The sequence below is a fragment of the Periplaneta americana genome, chromosome 13 (assembly GCF_040183065.1).
Source record: "Periplaneta americana isolate PAMFEO1 chromosome 13, P.americana_PAMFEO1_priV1, whole genome shotgun sequence".
Taxonomy (NCBI): Eukaryota; Metazoa; Arthropoda; class Insecta; order Blattodea; family Blattidae; genus Periplaneta; species Periplaneta americana.
In genome coordinates, this window is record NC_091129.1 from 112620611 (window position 1) to 112636543 (window position 15933).

At 36.6% G+C, this 15933-nt stretch overlaps 1 protein-coding gene across 1 annotated transcript in view; it reads right to left on the reverse strand.

The window, feature by feature from the left end:
- Positions 1 to 15933, reverse strand: part of Drgx (Dorsal root ganglia homeobox) — a 263542-nt gene that overhangs the window by 207695 nt on the left and 39914 nt on the right. The gene's annotated exons all lie outside the window — the stretch shown is intronic.

Sequence of the window (15933 nt, forward strand, 5' to 3'; positions counted from 1 at the left end):
AACCGGGAGTCCCGCATACGATCAAGAGATACCGGTACCCAGTTCCGAAGTGTCGAAATCAATTAAATGAATTTCAAAATTGTGAAAATTCTGAATGAGCACGTAAGAACAGAAATAAATGTACCTACTGTCGGTGACTCAGGAGAAGACGAGAGCGGACTGAGGAGGAAGGGATGTGAACAGATAGCGTACGACAACACGTCCAATATTTGTACTGCAGTAAGCGGAAACATTACTGTCCGTTACTCAGGAGAAGACGAGCGGAAAGAATGTGACCTTCTTGACTATCGCTGTTGATTATTATAAACATCGCTCAGATAAGCATCCCAGTAGCCAGGTTATTACTCGTGCAGGAAACATGAGTAACAATGCGTATGGAAATTAAAGCTAAGTTGAACAGAAGGAGACCTAATGTTTCCGCTTACTGCAGTACAAATATTGCACGTGTTGTCATACTTTATCTGTTCACATCCCTTCCTCCTCAGTCCGCTCTCGTCTTCTCCTGAGTCACCGACAGTAGGTCTTCTTCCGTTCAACTTAGCTTTAATTTCCATACCCATTGTTACTCACGTTTCCTGTACGAGTAATAACCTGGCTACTGGGATGCTTATCTGAGCGATGTTTATAATAATCAACAGCGATAGTCAAGAAGGTCACATTCTTTCCGCTCGTCTTCTCCTGAGTAACGGACAGTACGTCAACTAATTGGTACGTTATTGGAAAGCCAGGCACCTTTAAAATACTAGGGCAGGCATCGCAAAACGTCACAAATTCATGACGCAATATAAATGCTACCCGCTACACGCAAAGTGAAGACAGGGAGTGGAAAGCTTCGGCGCAGTAAGCGAAACAGCAGAGGCGGTTTGTGATCGTCACTACTTTCCGTGTTCATGACAAAGAAATATAACAATATCTAGGCCTATCTATACACACACCATCGCGCCTAGTATACGAGCTTGCAAGGGAAACCTTTGTCATCGAGGATCTACGCTTGCAACTACTACTGCCATCAACAGAAAAATCAGAAGAAGTTCTACATCTACACGATCGACGAAGAAAGAGAGACGAAATCTGGGAGGACTTCTACTCCACAGATGCCATGGTCGATCGCCGTTGGACAAGACCAAACCAGGAATTACGCAGCGCTCTGACAAGACTGTCGGTACATGGTCTCCACCACAAGCTGTGTATGAAGCAAGGATACCACGAGCCAGCAGACAAAATTGCGTGTGCAACCTGTGCGGGAAACAATGTGAACGATATCACTTCTCGATCTGCACTAAAAGAACACGATCCCTGACAGAATAAAGTAGGGAATAGTAGATAACCCACCACATTGTTCCACATTAGTACGCTTTCGTTTATTATTTATAACAAAGAAATAGCAAGAGAAAGAAGGAATGAATATATTTTTAGGATTATAGGCTATTATTTTCATTTGCATTCTTTAATTCTTTTTTATTACAATATTTCTATTCGGTAAGAACTCAAAATTAGGGATTGCCTCATAAGTAGCCACTGCCAATTGTGCACGAAGACCAACATCTGTTAAGCCTATCTGTCGTTTTGATTTGAACATGTTTAATTTTGAAAAAAAAAAAGTGTTTACAAATGTACTTAGAACTGAACATAGATGCGATTGTGACAGCAAATCTAAGACGTGGATATTTAGAGGAGTAAATATTTTTAAATACATCTAAACCAACACAATCCTTATGCTTGCTTTTCACAAAAGTGTCAGTTTGGAGATCAGGAATCTCAAATTATAAGTCTGGTCGTACCTTCATAATGGGTGTGTTAAAAGTATTTGCAAATACAGAGAAATCATTTTCCCTTTGTTTAAAATCACAAAACTTCTATCTCTAAATTCTGGAAGTAATGTTTCCAGTATGTGGCATTATTTATCTATTCTTGAATCAGAAACATTTGAAAGTGACTTCAGACAAGAAAAATGATGAAACTCATTTTTTTCAATTGCTTTTTCCAAACATTTATCATCATGGAAAAATATTTCACCGCGTCATACAAGACAACAATGTTCTGATCACGTCCTTGAAGTCGACAGTTTGGTTTGTTCAGCTGTTCAGAAATATCGTTATGACCGCCAAATCACTATTCAGATGGTACTGGATAACAGAATGAGCCACTGCTGACAGTGCAGACAACGCTAGAGGAAGGGGTTCAGCGCGGAGAGGGGTGTTGTCACGTGGAACTTAGAGATCAGGCGCAGTTTCACGAAACACAATTTTTGGATACCTGTACTATAGCATTCGAAAAGTAATGACAACATAGTTACTGTTTCATACTAAATCTTTCAGATTACATCTAACATTATATACTTAAAATATAGTTTCCTGCCATGTCAACAATACGATGCCAAATTCTTGGAAGACGGCGGATGTCGGACTCCATCTGCAGCTAGCTAGCAAACTAACCCCCACCATTAGATTTTTACTATGAGTTACGGCGCACGCAAGCATTTGGTTTGACGAGATAACGAATGGGCTATATACATCTATTATCAGGCAGTACATCTCACTTGACGGAGTATCAGAGGAAGAACAATAATGAATACATCTCAACTCAAGTCTGATTAATGAATTATGATACTAGTCAGCGATGTATGCAATGGAGAGGAGAAGGAACATGCATACATACATACATACATACATACATACATACATACATACATACATACATACATACATACATACATACTGAAGAACGTAGATTTTATCTTACGACGCTGTATCAACATCTAGGTTAATTAGCGTCTGAATGAAATGAAGGTGATAATGCCGGTGAAATGAGTCCGGAGTCCAGCACCGAAAGTTACCCAGCATTTTCTCGTATTGGGTTGAGGGAAAACCCCGGGAAAAACCTCAACCGATCGGGATTCGAACCCGGGCCACCTGGTTTCGCGGCCAGACGCGCTGACCGTTACTCCACAGGTGTGGACTACATATATACATACATACATACTTAGAATTATTACGCACACATAATATTTTTCTGATAAATTTGGATAATAGTGAAAAGTAACGATTCATTCATTCATAGTCTTCTGCCCAAGGGCAGGTCTTTCACTGCAAGCATTATCCAATCTTTCCTATTTTCTGCCTTCCTCTAAATTTCCGCATATGATCCTTAATGTCGTCTATCATTTGATATCTTCATTGCCCCGACTTTTCCTCCCGTTCAGCATTCCTTTCAGTGGATCTTTCAGTAGGCAGTTTCTTCTCAGCCAGTGACAGAGAATTCCTTTTTCTGCCGTTTATTGGGAAAGATAAATGCGGTAGCTTCCTGTTGCTTTCCGCACACCACTCTCTCTTTCGCATCTTAAAAGATCCAGGGAGCCCCAGCGTGGAGGTGAGGAGAGTGGATTTGACTAATTTATTAGGTCCTTCGTATTTTTTTGAAATTGACCGCAAGGGTCAAATATCAGTTCCATTAGGATTTTTCACCCGATCAGAGACCGAGAAATCCCAATTAGTCTGCCCCCCGCAAGTATTTAGTGCCTATATACGAGTAAATAAATTTATCTAGGAAAGAATAGGATATACTATATCAAAAATAGACCCTAATTAATTATATCAAATTTTGTGGTACGTTTGTACTCACTTTAAGGGAACATAATGAAATAAAACTTTCAGGAAAAATCCGGGTGTTTTACTGGGACTTGTAGACAATAAACGTACTTTTTTCTATTCAGTATCTGTCACGGTTTTCAGTGGACTAACATGTATGCACTAGGCGAGATTCGAACTAATTACCATGGCCTCCATTCTCTTTAAACCTGCTCCCTAACCATTGAGGACTTCACAGACTGAAGTATCGAGTACTTCAGTCGCTCTTAACCAGAGCACTGAATTGTAATTTGAGAGTGGACAAATAACTTTCAGTTCGTTAAAATCATTTTAAAAGTTGGGGTGTTTAGAACGTTTTTATTATAGTGGAACAGGAACGCTCATGATTGTTTATTGCATTTTTAAACAGTGCATAATTACAGCAAGGGGGGAGGGAGGGGTCAAGTTAGCTCATTCGATTGAACGACCCGCTACAGAGTTGTAGATTCCGATCCCGGATAAAGACAAGGGATTCTTCTCTTCTCCCAGCCTCCAGAACGACTATGACACCCGTTAACCCCCTGTCTAATGAGTTCGGGAACAAAGGAGCCGGAGAGTGAAGATGACCCACTCACTTCACTGAGGTTAAGTCAGCTTGTTGCATGAAATCAATAGTATGAAACTCATCTCGTGCAATCAGTTGCATGTTGAGTTTCACAGCTTCGCGACTCCTTATGCACAGAATCTGCAATGTTCTCCTCTAAGGATGATGATGATGATGATGATGATATTTTTCTAATTTTCTCTTTTGGGTTTGAGGAACAATTGATAGTGGAACTTTGTTCTCGACGAGTATGAGGTAAATAAGTCTCCTATTAAAATTGAATGAAGGAATACGAAATGGAAGGATGAACAAATTCAGAGGTATCTGATCGCGCATCCTTGCAAGGGAAATATGGGCAGAGAGGAAGTGTTTGTGAGCTCCAAGGCTATGGGCCACTTTTCTGACTCCGATTTTTGCCGTTCCGTTTAAAGAAGCAATAAAGAACATAATAATTTGAAGGGAAAAATTCTGTGTTGTTTGGGTAAAAGGAGATAAGTCATCAAAATGAGTTTGGAGATAAATGAAAATTAAACTTAGGACCCTTACTGCAAATAATCTTCTACACAAATAAAACACATTCTTTTGATTTTTGCACACTCACTTGTATAATTTAACTTGTGCGTTCATCTGGGGAACAAAATTCTATCTGCACAAAAAATGACATCCCTCTTTACCCGAACATCACAGAATTGTTCCAGAGCCGGATATCGAACTGAGACCATTTTCCCTTGAAATTGTTCAAGTCAGCTGAAAAGCCAAATTTGTATAATACGCGTTACTGTTTCGATAACAGCCACAAATTTAAGTCACACAGTAAGTGAGCACTCAATGCTGCACACTGACGATGTCAACCCACTTGAGGTATGTGGATATGAGGGGAAAATTGAGTCGAGGTCTGGTATAGTTCCTGGGTAGCTCAGTCGGTAGAGTGTTGGTGCGCTCAATCAAAGGTCCCGGGTTCGATACCCGGCCCTGGAACAGTTTTGAAGTTATTCAAGTCAGCTTACAGCTGAAAAACCAGATTTGTATAATAACGAATATAGCCAATAATTACATAGAGAATGGAGTGAGACAGACCATGTGGAAAATCACGGAACACCTGGCATGTTACATATAAAACTTATGCCATTAATTATCTGATTTCGATAACCGATTCCATCACCCGGCCTTTGTAGTAACTCTTCGATATAGCCGTAGAGTCGTGGTCTAAGGCATCATGCCGAGAACTCTTGTTACGGAATAAGCATTATTTCGAGTCCTCATGGGAAAAAAAAATTCTGATGCAATTTCGACCAGTGTATGGGATCGGTGCCCTTCCAGCATCGTAATGAATTTGAGGAGTTACTGTATGATAGGTACCGAAATTCGGTTTAGAAAACTAGCTATAACGGCTAGGGAGATCATCGTGCTGGCCACACAATACCGCCTTGGATGATCGTTCACCTCTGCTGAGGCATGTGGACCTGAGGCCAGCAACCGACTGATGACCTTGGCACTTCATGGGCTGTTCGCCTCAAGAATGGGCTAGTATAATTTACCTGAATCCTCTGTTAAATCTTAAAGGTTCCGCGAGTTCTAAAGCTTTCATAAATTTTATTTTGTACTTAGCGGACATTCTACACTGAACACAAAATTCACGAAAATATAATCAATAGTAAGTAACATGAAATGTCATAAATAATAAAAATTATAACATGAATAATATTATATTTATCACTTATCACTTTTACCAAAACAAAATATCGAAACAGGCTAAATTCAGAAATTCAGAAGCAGAAATAGGGCTTCAGCTTTCCGCCAATGATGTTTTTTTTTTTTTTTTTTTTTTTTTTTTAACTTTCCAACTGCTTTTGTAAAAATAACGCCATTACGATAATACAATTTTGAATAAGCGTTTCTTCGTTTTAAGGGGTACAACAATGGCATTAAGTTATTTTTGATGTAGTATAGGTTATCAAGGTCATTTAGAGATTAACTTCATCAGATTTTGAATTTACGCACGATAAACAACTTTTTTTTCTGAAGTATTTTTTTTTATGAAACCGTTATTTTTATAAAATATTTAACATAATTTAAACATATTAGTGCACTGTAATAGTTTTAAAGATTTTATTAGAGAATTCTTTTGTTTATATTTAATATAAACGTAAAAATATCGCGAACCAGAATTCAGATTGCTTCTGTTCACCTTTAACTTAAACATGCTGTACAGTAAACATAAACACAGAAGTCATATTAATTTTGTTTATCCGCTCGTCAACGTATTTCAAGAAGTATTAATTTATAATTTAGATCTACAACAGTCGTGGAACTATTAATCGTTAAAACTAATGTTTATGTCATCATCATCCTTCACGAATTAGGCCTCTGTAGACCTGTTTCGGCCCCATCTAGCAGTCTTCTTAACGGTCTTCCTGGTCGACGATGTCCTCTAGGTTTATATTGCATCATAATTTTTGGGATTCTTGAATTTTCCATTCTTCTTACATGATCTAGCCAATTGAATTTGTATCTGGTGATTTTTTCTTCTACTGACTCTACTTCTAATTGTTCTAAAATTTCTTCATTCCTTTTTCGGTCTAAAAGAGTATATCCTGCTGTTCTCCTGAAAAATTTCATTTCCGTTGCTTTGATTCTGTTCATGTCTTTTTTCTTTAATGTCCAAATCTCGCTTCCGTATAGAAGGGTGGGTAATGCTAGTGTATTATATATTTTTATTCTTGTAGATTTTTGTACTAATTTAGCTTTTAATGTATTGTTTATTATTCCTAGAATTTGTGTAAATTTGGTAATTTTCTTGTTCACATCTTTTTCATTTTGATAAGATATTTCACAACCCAGATAATTGAAATTTTGCACTTGTTCGAGGCATTGGTTATTGTGTATTGTGTATTGTGTATTGTGTATGTTTATGTGAATAATAATATTAATAATAATAATAATAATAATAAATAATAAGTATAATATAATAGCAAAACAAACAAATTTGATTACAAGCCAACTCTAGGGAAAATGGCAGATCCTCAAGCTGATGCAGGGACAGCTGGTTTGAAGGTTACATTAGCGAATAGGAATTATAAATAATAGACACTGAACGAATTCTCCTGTTCTCCTTTTCTGTGTGCATCCGCTCCATTAGCGTGTAATTCCACTTTAAAACGCTAGAGTTCAGTGTAATCGGCCACTCGCGAACGGTGGAACAGCAATCCTTATTCCCTGGAAAGTCTGCGATATCAGCGCCAACTCTAGGGAAAATGGCAGAACCTCAGGCTGATGCAGGTACAGCTGGCTTGAAGGCCATTGAAATAAGTCATTGCTACATTAAAAATAACGACGCGCAGTGCCCAAACTTACGTATAATTTCCTATACGCTGGTTATCACTATATGTTAAATGGGATTCCGCAGTGGAAAAATTTGAGAAACACTATTTTAGATCAGTGCTGCAATACTAGTAGAAGATACATTTTTAAAAGTTTTACGTTCATCAAACTTATTTTTGGCGTAGTTATGAGAGAGAAAAAGATAAACATGGCGTCCTTCTGGAATAGCATCCACCCGTGACATTATTTCTCATCAACTCTACGTGCAAGCCACAATTGATACGACGTTATTAAATTACTTAACGCTGTAAGAAAAGAGGTTGTGTTACTGCAATCCACTCGGGTTACACATGTCCCCGGGCCAGCACAGTGCGTTTCTTCCGAGGTAGTTGTGAATTAAGAGATGCAGCTTGCTAACGAGTAGAGTTATTGCCATGAAATCCAATAGTGTAAGAAACACGAATTCTACTGGATTAAGAGTTGCTCTAATGCTGTTTATAAAGCACAACTACTCTTCACGAGTCGTTTCATTAATTTCTTGACAAATGAAGTAATTACGTATGCTAATATCTTTTATACGAGCTAAGCTGGCTCAGTTGAGAATGACTTGAAGGAGGCGACTTCGATTCAAAGAGTGGGCAAAAAAATATTTTCATCATAACTTGTAGAACAACCCAGCGGTCCATTAAAACTCTTTTTGATATCTATTACACTCCAGTCGTTTATTACGATCTCAATTCATCTCCTATTGCTTAACGTAGAACTATGTCTTTCTCCTAACTAGGCATGGAGGGAGGGGTGGTGGACTCGGAAATTTACCGTCATATTTGTAAATTTGTAGTGTTTTTTGTAACGCAGTTTTACTCCTGGTTGAGTGTTAGATAAGGCCGTATGGCCTTAACTCTGCCAGGTTAAATAAACCATTATTATTATTATTATTATTATTATTATTATTATTATTATTACATAAAAATGTAACCTTCTCTAGACGCTACAAGGGGAGTACGAGGAGAACAAGCGGATGTAAGAAGATCAAATATGAATTTGAGATTTCGACTCCACTGACAATGAGTTGATTGTTATCATTCCGTTGAAGAAGTAGGCCTATTACGCAGCGTCCATCCTAAATATACGCCTTCTTTATGGAAGTAAAGAATATGTTTCTAATTTATTTTGAAAATTTCGTGAATTCTATCAGTAAAATGACAGATAGTTTTGGATCTGAGATAATATATTTGGAGTATCTGAAAATCCATAACCGTTTTCTTGTGAAGGAAATGAATGGAAGATAATATCTCAGGAAAATAACATATAACAAGAATTCTGGCAAGGAATGGAAACATTCAGATTCACCATAAACAATGATTGAAGAGAAATCATCAGAGAATAGATAATGATTACGGTTTCCTGGAACGTAAAGAATGTATACAGCATACTATAGTAGCCGCTTCAAAGTCGAATTAAAAGAAATTATATAACACAAACGACGGCGGAAAATCGTCTAAAGACATCATCTTCCTTCATGACAACATCCGTCCTCACTATGCAAAAATCATATAAGATATCCTTACAAAATATAGCTGCTACCTACTCCATATAGGTTGAATTGATACTCTTGCGTCTATCACCTACATTAGGCATCGCAAAATTGTGTTTCGTGAAACAGCGCCTGAACTCTGACGTAAATTCCAATTGACAACACCCCTCTCCGCGCTGAACCTCCTTCCTCTAGCGTTGTCTGTACTGTCAGCAGTGGCTCATTCTGTTATCCAGTACTATTTGAATAGTGATTTGGCGTTCATTACTTCTGAACAGCTGAAAAAACTAAACTGCCGACTTCAAGGAATTGATCAGAACATAGTTGAGATGTATGATGCGGTGAAATCTTTTTCCATGATGATAAATATTTGTAAAGTGCAATTGAAAGACAATGAGTTCCATCATTTTTCTTGTCTGAAGTCACTTTCAAATGTTTCTGATTCAAAATAGATAAATAGTGCGACAGCCTGAAAACATTACTTTCAGAATTTAGAGATTTAGATTTAGAATTTAGAGGTTGTGTGATTTAAAACAAATGGAAAATGATTTCTCTCTATTTGCAAATCCTTTTAACACATCCAGACTTATAATTTAAGGTTGCACATCTCCAAAATGACACTTTTGGGAAAAGTAAACATAAGAATTGTGTTGATTTAGATGTATTTAAAATTATTGACTCCTCTAAATATCCACGTTTTAGTTCATTTGTGAACAATTTTTTTTCAAAATTAAAAACATATTAAGATAAAAAGTACACACTTAACATATGTCAGCCTTCGTGCACAATTGGCAGTGGCTACGCCTAATTTTGAAATCTTACCGAATGGAAATATTGTAATCAAAAAGTAAAAGAATATTGATGAAAATAATATAATCCTAAAAATATATTCATTCCTTTTTTCTCTTGTTAATTCTTTGTTATAAACACGGAAGGTAGTGACGATCACAAACCGCCTCTTAAGGTGCGTACACACTTAGCGAACGAACAACGAACGAATGATGTAGCAAAACTTCGTTGTTCGTTCGCTGTTTGAAGCGACGTACAAATCATCAGCAAATTGTCAGAAAACATTCACATTCGCTGATTATCCGCTATAAAGGCAGACGAAAATATAATTATAGCAAGTGCAGGCCTGTTTCATAAACACAGTAATAATATTAAGTAATAGTATTACAGTCATGAAAACAATTTTATTAACAGACTAAATTCTGTTTCATAAACGTTTTGCACGAATCGTAAAATACGTACAGTAGCCAGATGATTTGAGGTTAAGGCTGACAAACATAACCAAGTTGGTCTGTACTCTACAGCTATTTATATTATTCTCTCTGTTAACAGTTGTTGAATGAAATAAGTTTTGAAGTACTATCTTTAATAGCAACAACAGAGTAAATCGTAATATGTGTGAAAGTTTGGGAGACAATTTATTTCAGATAAGATTGTAAATCACTGCAACTCGAAGTTATTGTTTCTGTTATTTGATTCAGTTGATTTACGAGTAAAAGAAACAATATGATAAATCTAAAATATTGTGAACAGATTTTTATCATTCCTAATTGTTCACGTCTCTGCTGTTGTAAAGTTTGCAATTCCAAAAACAGTGTATCAGTGACAGAAGCGTGTGTAAAACTTGGACCTCGTTATCTAAAGAAGTAGGTACCATATGAAAATGTTAAGCAGTGAAAACTTTTGATGACAATATTGTAGCAGCCTTAAGGACAGTGTTAACGACAGGGTTAGTGGACCCTGCAAAGCGTCTTATGTAAGATATTTCAAGTTCCGTTATAATTCGGAATACTGCGCAAGTAATTATATAAAAAGGCTTAAAAATTATTGGTGCAAGCGTAAATAAATACACATAAAATTACTCTTTTACTAAAAATAAATAAGTAATGCAATAACTACATAAGTACTTACGCGGTGAAGTCGTTCCTAGAAAATATAGTGTTTGAGTTTGAAGGTGTGAATGTTGTAGAAGATTAATGTTATGACGAAATTAATAAAAATACTGAAATTGTCTTAATGGGTTTTTATTGCTGATTATGTTGTAAGTAGTATTTTCAAGAAGTTACCTGACTATACAAAATGCAAATACATATGTTCTAATTAGAGATTGTGATGTGGAATTGTGGATACTGTACCTATAAATCTCGTAAGTTAATTTTAGTTTATGCCCTCAATAGGGGTGGTTTAAAGTAGTCCACATATTTTGTAATAGATCTACTTGTTGATATATGTCTGCTCACCAAGATCTTCACAATGTTAATTAGTGAAGAGTATATAGATTCAGGTTGTCACAAGTATACATTGAAAAAAAACATTTCAATAGGTACAGAAAATATTAATATTACTGTATTTTGTGATGTAGATGTCCCATAGGCATATATTTCTGAACAATTATTATAATTTAAAAAATGACGAGAAAGGAGGGGAAAACGTTAAGTTCAATCATTCAAATAACATAAAATAATGTAAAATATACAGTAATTACTTCCTAACAGTTCTATACTGTAATTGAATTTAATTTAGGTTTCGCCCTTTCCAATTGTTCCTCTTTTACAATTAGATAAGATAGTTTTCAATTTCAGCCTGGTCCACCTACATTGGCGCCTATGAAAGTTTGTAAGTATTTGTAAGTATGGAGAGGGACTTTGTTAGTCATTCATTTTGTCTCTTATGCTTTTTAAAATGGGGAAAAGACGTGAAAATAACTTGAAGAAACAGAGTTTTTTGCGAAAAGTTCTCGAATTGAAAGGTCAACTATTTCATTATATTCGTAACTTTCTTGCATATGGTTGTAGGATATTCGTTGTCTAAAATTTCTTGGACGTCGGACAAACACACCCTCTTCATCACTATTTGAGTCAGAATTATCCATTTCAAATGGTTTCATGGTTTTATCTTCAAAATCTAACCCTACATTGGCATTTACTTTTTACAAATTATTAAACTATTACTTAAAATACAGTCATGGAACTAACGTTAATATTATTAATAAATTTAATTATCTTTGCTGCTTTATGAAACACTTTAGTAATATTATTTATTTTAGTAATAATATGAGCGTTTACGGTAATAAATAATATGATTAAATATTACTTTTATGAAACAGAACAGTAATAATATTACTTAATGTTATTACCTTTTTAGTAATGGTATTAAATTATTACTTTTATTAAATAGGCCCCAGGGGAAAGTTTCAGTACACGGATACCTCACTGACAATAATTATCTTAAAATATTAAAAAGAGAGATTTGTCTGTGTTTGTCGTATGCGCATCATGCTTACGAAAATACACTTTTCAGTGCCAATAATTTATTTTGTGTGCACATGGTTGGAACTTTGTTTTTCCTGGGCGTGAATTTGTCCAAAAGAACGATATATGTTTATACGCGAACCAAGTTGACTCGTACACTTCATCACTCCCCATTCCAGAACTTTTTATGGAATTCTGTCTTTCACTCCAGAATGATGTCAGTAGGGATTCAATTTTCAATTTTCTTTTTGACTTCTGCTCCTTACAATAAACAAAAAACATATATCCACTGAAAATAAATAAACAAAAATAATTTTCAAATTTTGCACGTGTTTGACTCGCCTATCTTGCAGCTAAACATCTTTCCAATAGGTTCCCAAACATTATGTTTTCTTATTTTATTGTGGTATGTAGGATACTTGGGATTCCATGAAGTTTCCTGCTCCCTATATGCATTAATAAGATTTATAACAGCGTCTTCCGTCCACTCCAGTTTCGATATCCTGTTACTGAAATTGAACTAAGCGCTGCGTTCTGCTACGAACTACAAGCTAGTGGCAAATCCCGTCCACAACGAATACCAACTTCCTTTGATGTACCGACAAGAGACGGATCACTTCCGAAGGCAAACCAAACGATCGGTTTGCCTTTGCTGCGACGTACACACGTACCGATTTCAATCAACGAATGCAATCGTTTGTCGTTCGTTCGTTGTTCGTTCGCTAATTGTGTACGCACCTTTACTGTCTAACTTACTGCGACCGATGCTTCCCACACCCTGTCTTCACTTTGTGTGTAGCGGGTAGTATTTATATTGCGTCATGAATTTGTGATGTTTTTCGATGCCTGACCTACATATTTGGAGCTCTGAAAGAAAGTTTAGGAGCCAAGATATTTTTAGCAATAACGTGTGATGAAATAAGTGGGTAAATGACTGCACAACCAAAGTTGTATTAATCTAGACGAAATTTGAACCCCCTAAAATTTAGGCAACGAGAAAATCACGTGACAATCCGAAATTGAATCCAGGAACTTTCAGCCCTTAGCCAGTTGTACTATACCAGACCTGCAGAACTGTAGCTCCTCAGAGCGACGTCTTTCCTCCCCTTTCTTACCCCACCCACCTTTTCTACCTGTGCGGTCATGGCGTTCTAGTTACGCTCGGCTGCATCAACATTCATTCTCGCGGCGGAAGTCGATCATCCCCAATAGAAGTGGAGTGAGGCTGACATCATATTTCCCCTACTTGCGAGTTCTGCAGGCCTGTACTATACTAACAACAACAGTGTAATTGTTAAACATTATAAATAGTCGAAGCATAGTTTAAATTTCTTCCACGAAATTGACGGATCGAAAGTGACAACATTTCTGAAAACTATTAGCCATATTCTCTACGTTCTGTGCGATCTAGAGTCGCATGTATGCCTGGCATGATAGTGTTCTTCCTATATTTTTTTTCAATAATCGTCATTTAGAAGGAATAAGTTGAAAAATATATTCTAAGATGTTTGATATCATTATGGATGTAAACATTTTATTGGTTATATCAGATAGGGCTGAACACTTCCTCAAAGTAAAGCAAATATCTTTCTCTTAGGCAGACTAGAGCAGCTTGGAGGAAGAATAATTGATAGCAAGGGATTAGCTAGTAAGTGAACTTCAGCAAAAAAAATTCTAATTTCCGGTGAAATTAAAAATGCAGGAAGGCACGGATTTTCAATAATTCACGCCTCCTTATAAAACATAAGTAGCAACTAAATATCTAATTCGGTGGTATAGAGGATAAAATTCGTGTTTCACTGTAAGGAGATCCGGTGTTTGAATTCTGAAGCAGGCTATATTTTTTATTTCCAGATTTATTCTCAATCTCTCCAAGCAGGAAAAGGAAAGTAGGACTTATACAGGGTGGAAGTAAAATAACTTTGCAGATTGAAAGGGGCAATAGGGTACACTTAAATGAATAGAAAACCTGTATTACGTTTTGTGATTAAATGCATGGTTAATTAGAAAATTAAGTTTGAAATTACAGCAGTCTGGCAACATCGACGCTAAGACACTCTCCTTGTGTTACGGATGTTAGAGGCCAACGAACTCGTCTGTCTCGCCAGGTGAGCTACTCTCTGACTAGGACGTTGCAATCTGCTCGCATCGTGCAGTGACTTTAAATGAGTGGTTTTCAAATTAAATTTACACGAAAACCGTCGACGCTATTGAAATACGCCAGACAGATAAATGATTCCTTATTAGATTTTCTATCGATATGGACAAAAATCACAATCCTAATCGCAACTAATAGCTTATCCATAAGTCCTCAAAGATACGCGATATTGAATAATAATAATAATAATAATAATAATAATAATAATAATAATAATAATAATAATAATAATAATGGATATGCTACTTGGAGCTAAATAACAGTTGTGAGCAGTATGGGATGAAGATAAATGAAAACAAGACGAAGACCATGGTCATAGGAAGAAAAGTAAAAAAAGTTAAACTTGCAAATTCTAAATAAGGCAGTAGAGCAAGTGGACAGCTACTAGAGGTGCAGACTACTATAAGGAGTAACATGAGCTGCTGCCAGGAAGACAAAAGGAGGATAGCAATGACAAAGGAAACTTTTAATAGAAATAGGAACATATTCTTCGGACTTCTGGAAAGAACTAATGAAGAGTCTAGTGAAGTGCTTTATGTGGAGTGTAGCATTTTAGGGGGCAGGAACATGGACATTACGACGAAGTGAAGAGAACCGACTAGAAGCATTTGAAATGTGGATATGGAAAAGGATGGAGCGTGTGAAAGGGACTGAAAGATTAAGAAACGAAGATGTGTTTGAAAGAGTGGTTGAAGAAAGAATGATGCTGAAACTGATTAGGAAGAGAAAAGGGAGTTGGTTGGGTCACTCGCTGAGAAGAAACTTCCTACTGAAGAATATACTGGAAGGAATGGTGAATGGGAAAAGAGTTCGGGGCAGAAGAAGATAACAAATAATAGACGACGTTAAAATGGATCATATTTGGAAACTAAGAGGAAGGCAGAAAATAGGAAAGACTGGAGAATGTTGGGTTTTGCAGTGAAAGACCTGCTCTTGGGTAGAACACTATGAATGAATGAAAATAATAATAATAATAATCGCAGTCGTCACGTGCATAAAATATATTCGTTCCACTTCACCGTGTAAAACAACAAGAACACATTGAAGACTCAGCAGGATGGCGATACTTCTCCTCTTCTTTCGGTTTGATTTGTGGTCATGTGCGCTCCACAGCAGTCTACGCTTTTTATTTGCTTATAAAAAATGAAACGCAATACGTCTTCAAGTGCCGCAGCGCTTAAGACATCTGAGAAAGAAGCGAGCGCCACAAATTATTTAGATCTAGATCGGTCGCGAAGGGTTTTTATCGCCTCTAAAAATCCATCAACTTCGACCGGCTTTGAACCAGCGAACTTGGGATCTAATGTAACTATTATGTCATCAAGCATCGGCCCGTGTTAAATATCCTCTGAATACATGTAGAGAATGAATGTCAGCACAGTGGGCCTAGTGCATTATTCAGTGACCGGCCTGTTAACGTCCTGAGATTTCAGCGGGAAACTGGGAGTGGCAAAGAGTGTTCTACATACATTACACTTTATGGCACG